At 40.5% G+C, this 12776-nt stretch overlaps 1 pseudogene; it reads left to right on the forward strand.

Annotated features, from left to right (window-relative positions):
• The first annotated feature begins 5140 nt into the window (after positions 1-5140).
• LOC110123767 (nucleosome assembly protein 1-like 1) lies at positions 5141-6516 on the forward strand (annotated as a pseudogene).
• Positions 6517-12776: the final 6260 nt, after the last annotated feature.

A 12776-nucleotide genomic window follows, 5' to 3' on the forward strand; every position in this document is an offset into this window, starting at 1 on the left:
TCAGATTAAGTTGTAGAAAAATAAAGAAAATCCCACTCTGGTCATGTCTGAGTTAGGGGACTGCACTTTGCAATTTCTGCTTAATAGTGATACATTTGCAGTTGGCCCATGTCCCTGGCTTACACAAGGTGTCACTTTTATAAGGCAAAAACTTACATCTTCTATACAGGGACATGAGTTTTTCATCTGAAGCTACCGGATCACCCATTTTTCAATTGCTCCTGTATGTGAAATCACTCTTACTGAGGGTCTGGAAAAACACATCAATTTAATTTATATTTACCTTCTGTATTGCTCAGATTTTGAGGGAGTGGTGGTGGTCAGAGCAAATTCTAAGCCATCATGATTTTTGCGAATCTGAAGAACTAGAACAGTCTTGGGATATATATGGGTCAAAGGTCATCTGTGCTATATCTGACATCCCAGAAAACTGGTTTAAACATAGTTCGTTTTGTGAATCTTGTATAAAATTTTGAACCTACCCTAAATAAGAGAATACTATGGTGTGCCTCCATGTTCCCATCCCGAAGCTTTAATTGTCAACATTCTGCCAGTCTCAAACTATTAAATTTTGAGACAAGCAACGCTTCATTTTAAAAGTGAGGAAATGGACTTCCCTAGTGGTCCAGTCATTGGGAGTCCTCTTGTCAATGCAGGGGACGCGGGCTTGATCCCTGGTCTGAAGCCCCCGCAACCTTGAACCCACACTCTGCAGCAAGTAGAGCCATGAGAAACCCAAGCATCTCAATGAAGAGCAGCCTCCTCTCGTCCCAGCTAGAGAAAGCCCTCACACAGAAACGAAGACCTAGCACAGGCAAACACGAGTAAAAATACATAAATAAATGCGAGGAAATGCCGGGCTGAGGGCATATCAGTGATCTGCCTAGTTCTCTGAAGTATTTGGTCCACTAATCAACAGTCAATATTTGATTATCATAGCATTCCACAACCCAGACATTCTGGATAAGCAGGAGGTCATCTTACAATGATAATTTAGCCTGACTCCCCCATAGCATAGCCTTGTCTCTCCTGACCGACAGATATTATACTGTATTTCTTAAAGAAAGCATTTTCAGTTAAGTAGTGTACCTTCCAGTCTGATGAGATTATGCTATGTCGTTGTTTTTTTGGTCAGGTATTTTGATCTCCGTTGCAATCACCAGGCCATGTAACAGCATGCTAATGCTAACAGGAAGCGTTCTCTTCTGGGTACAAATAATCATATCTCTATCTACATCTGAATACATCTCTTCAAATTTAAATGGTACTCATGTTTTATTAGCATTTCACTTGTTTTAAACTGCATTCCTGTTTCCCATTAGAGGTAAGGGTGGGAGAGGAAAAAAGATTTTACGGGAGAAGTTCTGTGTGTGTGCTTAGTCATGTTTGACTCTTTGTGACCCCATGCACTGTAGCCCGCCAGGTTCCTCTATCCATGGAATTTTCCAGACAAGAATACTGGAGTGGGTTGTCCTTCCCTTCTCCGAGGGATCTTCTTGGCCCAGGGATCGAATCTAGGTCTCCTGCATTGCAGGCAGATTCTTTTCTGTCTGAACCACCAAGGAAGCCCCACAGAAGAAGGTAGGTTGTGTTGAATCTGTGTCCTTCTACTGTAACCAGAAAAACAAGACAACCATCTCAATATAAACTTTGAAGAGAAGATTTTGCTGTGTGAAATCAACTCGTCATCTGAAATGAAGTTTGAGGTCTTTCTTACTGGTGACCCCAACAGTCATAATTCTTAATCTCCTGCTTACAGAATATTTTAAAAATCACATCACAAATTGGGGAAGAGTATAGAGAATCATTCAAATCTGAGACCAAATTCCAGCTACTGAACTGCCTGGCTGTGTGATCTTGGGCAAGAGGCCTAATTCTCTATCCCGAGCTATAAAAATGGGGATAATAAAGATGTTGTTGTGACGATTAAATGAGATGATGTGTGTGAAGTGCTTAGCGCACAGAGTACTTGGCACGTAGACTGCTTACTAAATGGTCGTTGTTTTTGTTATCACTATCATTTGGCAGGTTTGTGAAATGGAGGTAACTCTAAGGTAGAAAAATCCTTTGAAGAGAAGAAAGACAGAACCTGGGCTGAATCTAAACCTACTTGCTACTGAGTGATTGAGATATCCAATATCCACACCAGAGTGGGTAACACAGCGATACAATTTTCTGTGATGAAATTGCTTGTTTCAGCCAGAGGGTGGGGAAGAAAATAGAATGAACTTGTGTTTGCTATTTTATTGCATCCAGTGAAACACACATTTGTTGAGCACAAAAGAGGAACAGGTGGTGTGGTTGAGAGAGGATAGTGTGCAGAATTCAAACGGGCAAGGATTAGCTTGAATTCTAGCCTTCTCTCTTCCCAGCTCTCATGGGGTCTTGACAACTGGATTTGTGAATCACAAATGCTCAGTGGCGTTGATAAAGCCAGGACTAAGAGTGACAGTGGCTGAGTGGCATGCCTCCAGGAGAGGGCAAACCCACGCGATGCCCCCCATGAAGGGAGAGAGCAGTGGTACTGCCCAGTGCTGATGTGCTTACCTGACTCACTGCTCATTAGCCTCATAGCCTGGACCGGGTGTGACTGATTTTCACCATTTCCTTGGTGTCTTATTCGGATCAGGCTACTATAAGGAAATGTCATAGACCAAGTAGCTTAAACAACAGAAATTTATTTCTCAGAGTGCTGGAGACTGAGAAGTCCCAAATCGATGTGCCAGCAGATTTCAGCTTCTGTGAGAACACTGCTCCAGGCTTGCACAGTAGCCATCTTCCTGTAACATCCTCATCTACAAGAGAGAGAAAGAGGGAGCTGTGAGGTGGAGGGTGTATGCATTTAAAACACATCAGACTTACCAATCTTTACCTGCTCACTGACAGTGCACAAGAATGCCAGGCGCCTCAATCAGTACTACATGCTGTCAAGCTCTCAAGTTCTTGCGAATGTGATGAGAATAGAAAAAGATAGCTCATATGGCTTTAATTTGCATTTCTCTAATTATTAGTAAGGTTGAACATCTTTTCATCTGTTTATTGGACTTTTTTGCTTTTCTTCTATGAATTGTTTGTTTACATCTTGAGCTTATTTCTCTGCTGGGATATTTGTCTTTCATAGCAATTTGCAGAAGCTCTTTATATGTTCTAGATACAAATCCTTTGTTTGTTATATATGTTACAAATATCCCTATTTGTCAGTTGTCTTTTTAACTTAGTTGATGGTTTCTTCCATTGCTCAGAAGTTATGATTTTTTGTGTGATCAAATCTGTTGGCTGTCTTCTTGTCAGCTGGGGAATTCTTGGGCCTGACTTCTGGAATGCTGGAATATTATAACTAAGGTATCCCCAATTCAGAGTCTGGATAGTTCCTTGAACTGAGAGTCTATGTTTTATTTTTGACTCTTCCCATCAGTGGTGGTGTATTTTTGCTTGGAAAAAAAAGGTTACACACACACTCAACCAAAACTTGGGGCACTAATCTTTGCTCATGTCAGTTCAAAAACAGAAACAAAACAAGATCAGACAAACCCCAGAGTAGTCTCATAGCAGACAGTTTCATTAAATACACATACATACACACAGACAGAATTCTCTGTGAATATAAAATTTGTAATAAGAATGAAAGGCCAGTGTGTATGCTGTGTGTAATGTAAATACCTGTTTCTTAAAAAGCAAGCACTTAGGACTTCCCTGCTGGTCCAGTGGTTAAGAATCTGCCTTGCAATGCAGGGGACGTGGGTAGATTCCACATGCTGCAGAGCTACTGAGCCCCCAAGCCATAACTAGAGAGAGTCTGTGTACCGGAACAGAAGATCCATGTGATGCAATGAAGATCCTGTGCAACAAAGATGTGACTCAGATAAATAAATTTAAAAATCTTTTTTTTTCTTTAAAAAATAAGGCAAGCACTTAAAATGTACTGTGTATTCTATTATAATCAATGAACAATAGTTTAAAAACTGTCAATCTATGAATAGGATGATATTTTTGATCTTTCTTAAATTGTAAGGCATTAAACTGTAGCTCAGTGATGATAGACAACTTTGTAAAAGGTCAAAGAGCTAGCTGGTAAGTGGCAAAACCAGACCTGAAACCCAGGTGTTCTGACACCAAGCATAGCACCAAGCATATTCTGGACTGTGTTCATACAGAGTCAAGGGATTGGGGGTGATGGTGTCTATCTGGGTGCATTTTTTGTCTCTGTATCTTAGATGTGGTGTGTGTATCTGTGTATCTCTGTGTTTGCCTAGATACATGCATGCGTGGAGAGTGAGAGAGAGAGATTTATTTATTCTAAGGAATTGACTCTTGTGATTGTGGAAGCTGGCAAGCCTAAAATCTGGAGGGAATGCTGGTAGTCTGGAGACCCAGGGAAGAGCTGATGCTGCAGTTCAAGTCCATGTCAAGTCAAGTCAAGTCTGCCGGCAGAATGCCATCTTCTTCAGGGGAGGCTGGACTTTTTTCTCTGAAGGACTGATTGGATGATGCCCACTCACATTAAGAAGAGTCCTCTGCTTCACTCCGTGTCTGCTGATTTAAATGTTCATCTCATCCCAGAAAGTACCTTCACAGAAATATCCAGAATATTGACCAAATATCTGGTTACCATGGCCTAGTTAGGTTGACACACGCACTTAACCATCATAGAGAAGGAGCTGTGTTTTATCAAGTGCATTTTGGCATGTATTGTATGATTTTTCTCCTCTGTTACTATAGGTAATTTTTTCAATAGGCTTTTTTAATATTAGACTTTCCTTGCGTTCCTAAGAGAATTAACACCAGTTTTCACCCACTTTATTTCCAGTATTTTAAAAGATTCACAATAAGAAGTTTTGGCATGGATACTGGAACATGAATATAAAGCGGTAAAGTCTTTTTGGAGAATAATTTGACAGGATCCATAAAAAATTTTAAGTACATCCCTTATGACATATGAGTTCTAATTTGTTTACCTTGTTTCCTTGAAAATATCTTTGCATGATGGGCAAGGTTGTTTACTCTTGTGTTGTATGTGGAGTGACAAATTGGAAACAATCAGAGTATCATTAGGCTGGGGATAAATGAATAATGAAATATCTGAGGACTGGCAGAGTCAAAAGAATATGTTTGTTTAAAAAAATCTATCCTTTTTTAGTGCCATCTGCTCGCAGCGCCGCCTCCTGCTCCTCTCGCCGCCCTGAGTCACTGCCTGCGCAGCTCGGGCCGCCTGGCTCCCCGCGCTTGCCACCGATATTTGGCATTTGTACAACATGGCACACATCGACAACAAAGAACAGTCTGAACTTGATCAAGATTTGGATGATGTTGAAGAAGTAGAAGAAGAAGAGACTGGTGAAGAAACAAAAATCAAAGCGTGTCAGCTGACTGTTCAGATGATGCAAAATCCTCAGATTCTTGCAGCCCTTCAAGAAAGACTTGATGGTCTGGTATAAACACCAACAGGATACATTGAAAGCTTTCCCTAGGGTAGTTAAAAGACAAGTGAATGCTCTTAAAAACCTTCAAGTTAAATGTGCACAGATAGAAGCCAAATTCTATGAGGGAAGTTCATGATCTTAAAAGAAAGTATGCTGTTCTTTATCAGCCTCTGTTTGATAAGCGATTTGAGATCATTAATGCCATTTATGAACCTACAGAAGAAGAATGTGAATGGAAACCAGATGAGGAAGATGAAATTTCGGAGGAGCTAAAAGAAAAGGCCAAAATTGAAGATGAGAAAAAGGATGAAGAAAAGACGATCCCGAGGGAATTCCTAAGTTTTGGTTGACCGTTTTTAAGAATGTTGACTTGCTCAGTGATATAGTTCAGGAACATGATGAACCTATTCTGAAGCACTTGAAAGATATTAAAGTGAAGTTCTCAGATGCTGGTCAACCTATGAGTTTTGTCTTAGAATTTCACTTTGAACCCAATGAATATTTCACAAATGAAGTGTTGACAAAGACATATAGGATGAGGTCAGAACCAGATGATTCTGATCCCTTTTCTCTTGATGGACCAGAAATTATGGGTTGTACAGGGTGCCAGATAGATTGGAAAAAAGGGAAGAATGTCACTTTGAAAACGAATAAGAAGAAGCAGAAACACAAGGGACGTGGGACAGTTCGTACTGTGACCAAAACAGTTTCTAATGACTCTTTCTTTAATTTTTTTGCCCCTCCTGAAGTTCCTGAGAGTGGAGATCTGGATGATGATTCTGAAGCTATCCTTGCTGCAGACTTTGAAATTGGTCACTTTTTACATGAGCGTATAATCCCAAGATCAGTGTTATACTTTAATGGAGAAGCTGTTGAAGATGATGACGATGATTATGATGAAGGTGAAGAAGCGGATGAGGAAGGGGAAGAAGAAGGAGATGAGGAAAATGATCCAGACTATGACCCAAAGAAGGATCAAAATCCAGCAGAGTGCAAGCAGCAGTGAAGCAGGATGTATGTGGCCTTGAGGATAACCTGCACTGATCTACCTTCTGCTTTCCTGGAAAGGATGAATTTACATCATTTGACAAGCCTATTTCAAGTTTTTTGTTGTTTGTTTGTTTGCTCATTTTTGTTTTTGCAGCCTAAAATAAAAATGTCATATAATTTTAGTTTTCAAAAAAAATTTTATTTATTTATTTATTTATTTTGGGCTGCACTGGGTCTTCTTTGGTACAGGCGGGCTTTATCTAATTTTGGCAAGTTGGAATTCCTCTTTACTTGCAGTGTGTGGGCTTCTCCTTGAGGTGGCTTTTCTTGTTGCAGAGCATGGACTCTAGGGCATGCAGGCTTCAGTAATTGTGGTGCATGGGCTTAGTCTGCAGTATGTGGAATCTTCCCAGACCAGGAATTTAACCTATGTGTATCCTGTGCTTTGGCAGGCAGACTCCCAACCTCTAGACCACCAGGGAAGCCCAAAAGAATCTGTTAAATCCATGTATATACATATCACCTGCTTACAATCTTCTGACATTGATAATTCAAAATGAAAGCAAATTTCAGAAGTTAGCACGAAATAACATCACTTACATTTTTTTAAAGTCCAAATTTCCATATGCACATTGTGATATAAATGCAAATAAAATAATTTAAATGATTCAGGTAACACATAAGAATTGTCACCTCTGGAGGGGTATTGTTAGGGAGGACTGCTATTTATCTGTATTGTTTGCATCTTTTACAATGAGTAAGGACTCATACATTACTTGCATAATTTCAATTTAATATTAAAAGGTAAAAATTTACAAATTATGCTTTCATGTCAAATATTAGAATTTAGTTTTGAACTTTGACACGTCAACTTGGTGTATTAAAAGACACATTACAGAGTAATTGACATAATATTTTAAATTTATCTCAAAAAATTAAATACTGAATTCTTATATTATTTTAAGGTATAAATACAACATCTAATCGCTGGACAAACAGGGAATGTATTTTATATCTGATAATGGAGCTTCATAAGAATTTTCTCCTAGTTTGGATAGCACAAGTAGAAATGAGGCCCAATTTTAGCTCACATGTTACTAACTTGGAAAGCAAAGATAGATTACTCTTTCACAAAATATTAGCTTTGTTACAAAACCATCCACAACAGGCTGGGCATTGTGCCTAAATATTTCACAGTAATAACCAAGGGGAGAGAGAGAGTAATAACAATATGATTTAAGAAACATAGTTTCATATAAAAAAAACTAACCAACAAGTGGAAATATTTCTTTACAATTTTATTAAAGAAACTCAAATGTCTTTTAGATAATCAAAAACTGAAAATTATCTTCTGATACTTTTATTGCACTGATCAATAACATATACAGCTTTCATGAAAAGGTTTTTTGTTTTGAGAGAAAATATAGCATATAAAAATAAAACAATCTCACATTTATTTTTATTCTTATGTATGACTTTAAGTTTATTTTTAATAGAATAACGAAAAATCAAACAACTGCCTTGCCTCGATGTTTAGATGTTGAGGGCAACTTTCTCAAGATAATAATCTGTTCCCAGTCAGCTAGATCCCTGGACCGTTGACAGTGACATGGATCCAAAGTCATTCTCTCTTGAGAAGGACAATGAGTTCCCCTTACATTTATATGGTACTGAATGTGTGCCTCCCCCTCCACCCTCCATCCCTACCTCCCCACCCCTGCATCTGTCCACCTTGCCTGATTCTCTCAGACCGCAATTCCCTTCATAACCTCACATTTTACGCCTCTTCGTTTAAATACCTAAGTCAGAGTCAGCTCTGTGATAACGTGTGCAGTTGCTCAGGTTACCACACTCAGGAGAGTCCCACGACGGTTTGATACTCTGCCATCACTGTCTTGAATGAAATAATGCCATTTATAGCAACATGGAAGGACCTAGAGAATATCATACTAAGTGCAATAAGCCAGAGAAACACAAACATTGTATGATATCACCTATATGTGGAATCTAAAAAAAAACTGATACAAATGGACTTACATACAAAACAGAAATGGACTTACAGACATACTAAACAAATGTGGTTATCAAAAGGCAAAAGGAGGGAGGGATAAATTAGGAATTTGGAATTAATCTATACATACTACTATATAAAAAAAAATAGGACTTACTATATACCTGCTGCTGCTGCTGCTAAGTCGCTTTAGTCATGTCTGGCTCTGTGTGACCCCATAGACGGCAGCCCACCAGGCTCCCCCGTCCCTGGGATTCTCCAGGCAAGAACACTGGAGTGGGTTGCCATTTCCTTCTCCAATGCCTGAAAGTGAAAAATGAAAGTGAAGTCGCTCAGTCGTGTCCGACTCTTCGCGACCCCATGGACTGCAGCCCACCAGGCTCCTCCATCCATGGGATTTTCCAGGCAAGAGTACTATATAGCACAGGCAACTATACTCAATATTTTGTAATAACCTGTAAGGGAAAACTATCTGAAAAAGAATATATGACTAAATCACTTTGCTGTACACTTGAAACTAACACAAAATTATAAATCAACTATACTTCAATTTAAAAAAAAAATGAGTAGTAGAACAACAACAACAACAAAATGTTTGGTAATTGTGCCTTTGAACTTGGGTTTTGCAAGTAAAGCCTGATGGAATAGTGGAATTCACGCACGAGCAGATGAGATGCTTACTGTGTGAGTGTGTCTGTTCTCTGTTGTCTCATTCACCCGTAGTGTTCAAGGAGTTCTCTAGCACAGAACTCTGGGGGGCTCACTATGCATGAAAGTTCCAGATGAGTAAGTACAAGGTAAGAGTGTTACCTCTACAACTAAGTGGGGATGCTGACAGCCTGGAGAACTTGCTGCTCTAATCAGAACTTGCTTCCAACATGGGAAGAAGGCAAAGGTGTCCTAAGAAATAAGGACGACAAAGAAATCCTATCTTACCCATGTTATTTCCTTGGATTAGCCAAACATTTGAGCTAAAAAATGATGACCTGAAAAAAAAAAAAAGGCAAGACAGGGCAATGTATAGCTCCTTTACCTTTAGTCTTTTCTTCCTTATGAGCAGAAAGGTGGGTGGGGTGGGAAGGTGACTTGCCCCAAGAACTTAGGGTGCTATAGTTTTATAATCAAAGGGAAAGTGAGGAGAGGGAAAAGACCACTTTCTTCCTCACTCTTCAGTAGGCATCAGACTTCCATCAGGAGCCCCTCCTCCACGTCGGGTGGAGGAGTTTTCTCGTCCCTTTCAATCAAGCCAGGACTGTCATCACCAGCTCAGTTGCTAAATTGTGTCCGACTCTTTGTGACTCCAGGGACTGTCGCCTGCCAGGCTCCTCTGTCCTTGGGATTTCCCAGGCAAGAGTACTGGAGTGGGTTGCCATTTCTTTCTCCAGGGAATCTTCCCTACCCAGGGATTGAACCTGTATCTCCCACATTGGCAGGCGGATTCTTTACCACTAAGCCACCTGGAAAGCTATTGTTATTCTAAATTCACTTTACAATTTAATAGCATAAATTATATTAAAAAACACTGTATAAAAGGAAAAGTTTACAACCATGGGAAGTTGAAAATTAAATATTACTCAAAAGTTAAGTTTATATTAAAATGTCATGATGAGAGTTTACCTTGGTGCAGTTTTCCAGCTGTTGATAAATCTTCGATTCTTTATAGGAAGGCTGATGATGAGGTTGTTTATAAACTGACTCCAAACATTTTCCCTTTGACTTAACAATTTCAAGTAATCTCATCTCTTGTTTGACAACTTTGAGGAGGTGTTTTTGAAAAGCTTTTTCTTCTTCAGGAACCACAATCATTTCATGGACGGCAAGCTACAGTTTTGTTTCAAGAGCATTGCCAGCTTGCATTCGACTCTTTCAATTTCCTCATGTGTAGATGGAGTATCTGATGCAGAGCTTCCTGCATCAATTTCAATTGTCATATTTATGTTCCACTTTTTCAAAAATTCTTTGAACAAGAGTAAGAAACATTCGTCGCAACAGGAAGTTGACTTCATTGATGTCACTTTCATTCTTCTCTTGAGGATTTCCGAGGCATAGATGAATGGTTTCTAAATGAATGCAGTTTTGTTAGATTTGAAATTTTAGGGCAGCAAATAAATTTCTGGGTATATCTCAAGGTGTGAAAAAAAAGCAAATTTCAGAATTTAAAAATATGGATACATATATAAAGTGTTGCTCTAGTAAAAACATAAGTATTTCAATACTTAATGAAAAGCTTGCACTGCAATTGTTTACATAGAGGCCATAAGGATCACAAGAGGCTGGCTCACATACAAACACATCTGAGAATTTAGCAAAATTCTTGTCCATTTCACAATCATTTCATGATGATGTAAGCCCAGTGTGACATGTGGAGAGAAGGTATTTCTTCTCCTGAGAGCAGAAAAGTTCCCCTGATATCTGGCCACAGGAAGGCTGATCAGAGCATCAGAAAGTTTGAAAACTCCAAAGTACCCAAATTTAGACTTGGGCACATGCTGAAACTCACGGCTGCACACTCTGGTCTTGGGGGCAGCTGTGGGTTATATTTTTGTGTGTAAAACCCATTGGCCCCCTCGGGATCCCTGAGCCAGCTGAGAAACTGGCCCACCTGCAGCACTGCTACATTCAGAATTGAGTCCTCAGAATACTCGGTAATTCTCACAGCACAGCTCTGAATAGCTGGACTCAATGCAGTTGAGGAAGCATACAGAGTAAGTTTGGAGGCAGCCAGGTGGGCAATTGAGACTGAGCAAAGTGAATTGGGGTTTTGTAAGGAGCTTCCAACAGAGCCTGAATCTGTTGCTCTGCTCCATAAACCAAATGTGAAGTTTTAAGTGAAAATCACCTGCAGTTCCCCAGGTTCCTTTCTCTTTACTCAGATTCCCCAAGTGCAGAGGCCTCACGGCTGCCTACTCTAGCTTGGCCTAATTTTCAGTGGCCATCTGGCCAGAGGGGGACAGGTCTAGCATTTCCTCCTTCCAGGTAGTCAAATCATCCAGGTTCATCTCTGGCAGTTAGGGAGGCTAGAGAGGCTGCTTTTTCAGCAGATCAAGTCAAAAGCAGATGAGAGGAAGGTCAGGGCTAAGAGGCCTGGCCATTCTCCATGACCTGTTTCCCCTGGGAGGATGGAGCCCATCCAGATGTGTACACTTCCCTGGAGCCATCCTGTGTTCCTGGAGGTCGAACCTGGGTTGCTTGCCCATGAGCAGTAAAACCCCAGTCTACAGACACTAAGTTGTGATGAAAGTGCAGCTTTTATCGCAGGTGCCAAGCAGGGAGTCCAGGCAGCTAATGCTCAAAAGGCTCGAGTATTCAGGGAAAGGTTTCTAAAGACAGGGTGAGGGAGAGGGTTGCAGGGTGCAAATCAGCCCATGGACATTCTTCTGATTGGTTAGTGGTGAGGTAACTGGGAGTCAACATCATCAGATTTAGACATGATCTGTTTTGCAGATACTTAAATCCCCACCAGGTGGAAGAAGTTAACAATATGCTGCCCACAAGCCTGCAGACCCCAGACTGTCTGGAACCAGAAGGTTGACGATGCTGACTCCCAGTTACCTCACCACCAACCAATCAGAAAAATGTCCATGGACCAATCTGTGCGCTGCAACCCTCTCCCTCATGGCTCAGGATATTATCTGGGCTTTCCCAGGTGCTCAGCTGTGAAGAATCCACCTGACAATGCAGAAGCTGCAGGAGGTGCGGATTCGATCCCTGGGTCAGGAAGATCCCCTGGAGGAGGAAATGGCAACCCACTCCAGTGTTTTGGCTGGGATAACTCCATGGACAGAGGAATCTGGTGGGCTACAGTCCACGGGGTCACAAAGAGTCAGGCATAACTGAGGAACTGAACACCCGTGCAGGATGTTATCTACAGCCCTTGAAGAGGAATGAGAAGTCCTTGACTTTGTTTAATGGCTAAACTATTATTATTTTGTTTTGTTTGACTGTTTTCCTTTGTTTCTGCATTTTCTCACTTTGATTAAATTGTCCTTTGGAACTCAGGGAAGGCCTGGGAGACTAAGGTTTTTCTATAAACAAGAGGTAGGCAGAGGACATTGGAAGGGGCGTGGGGTGAGAGGGTCCTCACCCCTCCTGGGCCCTGGGAAGGCCACACAGGCTACTGCTTGGTGACAGTTATGCTTCTCACTGTACATGATGCTCTAGATTAAATCCTTAACATCTTAGGAATCTAAACCACAGTATGTAATAAACTGATAAAAAAAATTGGAACCCATTTGAAATGTAGTTTAATGAACATTTGTGTGCCTTCATATGTCAGACATTATATTAGAAGCTGGGGTATAAAGACAAAATAAAAATTCAAGCATTCAAGAAGGTCATACTGCAGAGTGCAATTA

This window comes from Odocoileus virginianus, chromosome 18 (genome assembly GCF_023699985.2).
Source record: "Odocoileus virginianus isolate 20LAN1187 ecotype Illinois chromosome 18, Ovbor_1.2, whole genome shotgun sequence".
NCBI lineage: Eukaryota > Metazoa > Chordata > Mammalia > Artiodactyla > Cervidae > Odocoileus > Odocoileus virginianus.